The sequence below is a fragment of the Limulus polyphemus genome, unplaced genomic scaffold (genome assembly GCF_000517525.1).
Source record: "Limulus polyphemus unplaced genomic scaffold, Limulus_polyphemus-2.1.2 Scaffold35792, whole genome shotgun sequence".
Classification (NCBI taxonomy): Eukaryota; Metazoa; Arthropoda; class Merostomata; order Xiphosura; family Limulidae; genus Limulus; species Limulus polyphemus.
The window spans coordinates 1-571 of record NW_013701402.1 but is presented as its reverse complement, the minus strand read 5'-3'; the positions used below and the strand labels follow the sequence as shown (position 1 = coordinate 571).

At 32.6% G+C, this 571-nt stretch overlaps 1 long non-coding RNA gene across 1 annotated transcript; it reads right to left on the bottom strand.

Annotated features, from left to right (window-relative positions):
* Positions 1-256: 256 nt before the first annotated feature.
* On the bottom strand, positions 257-558 carry LOC111084417. The gene is made up of 2 exons (XR_002609544.1): positions 517-558; positions 257-394 (listed from the first exon to the last, which is right to left on the bottom strand). It is a non-coding gene; the product is annotated as an uncharacterized LOC111084417 (long non-coding RNA).
* Between the last annotated feature and the right edge of the window lie 13 nt (positions 559-571).

Below are 571 nucleotides of genomic sequence, written 5' to 3'. Positions count from 1 at the left end.
TTAATAATCGTACCAGTAGTTGGAACAAGAACTTCAGAAGGAAAAAGAAACCAGCTAAAGACTGTGATGTTAAAACGGTTTCCTTTAGGTTGTAAGTGTGTTTCATTGAGATGACTTGCGATATGATCTTATATTGGTTTAAGGTATTTGTTGTTAAACATAAAGCTACACAATAGACTGTCTGTGATCTGCGTTATAAGCATTAGACTGTAATGGTTGTTAAATTATATTGTGTAAAGAAAATTTACTTACAAAAAATTCTCCTTGAGCTTTATAAAGGGTTCCCAAATCAAAGTACAACATCCTATCAACTATTGCCCTCTTCTGGGCGTCTTTAGGATAGAGGGAGCTGTCTGGAGAATATTTGTTGACTAGGTACTGCATGATAGCTCGGCTAATTAAAAAAAAACAACATCAAATTAACAATTCAATACTTTCTTACTGTGTACTTTATTTCCACACATAACTGTAATATTTCATATAACAGTTTAATGTAGGTAGGATTTCTACATTTACCTTTCCCACATGTAACTGTAATATTTCATCTAACAGTTTAGTGTAGGTAGGATTT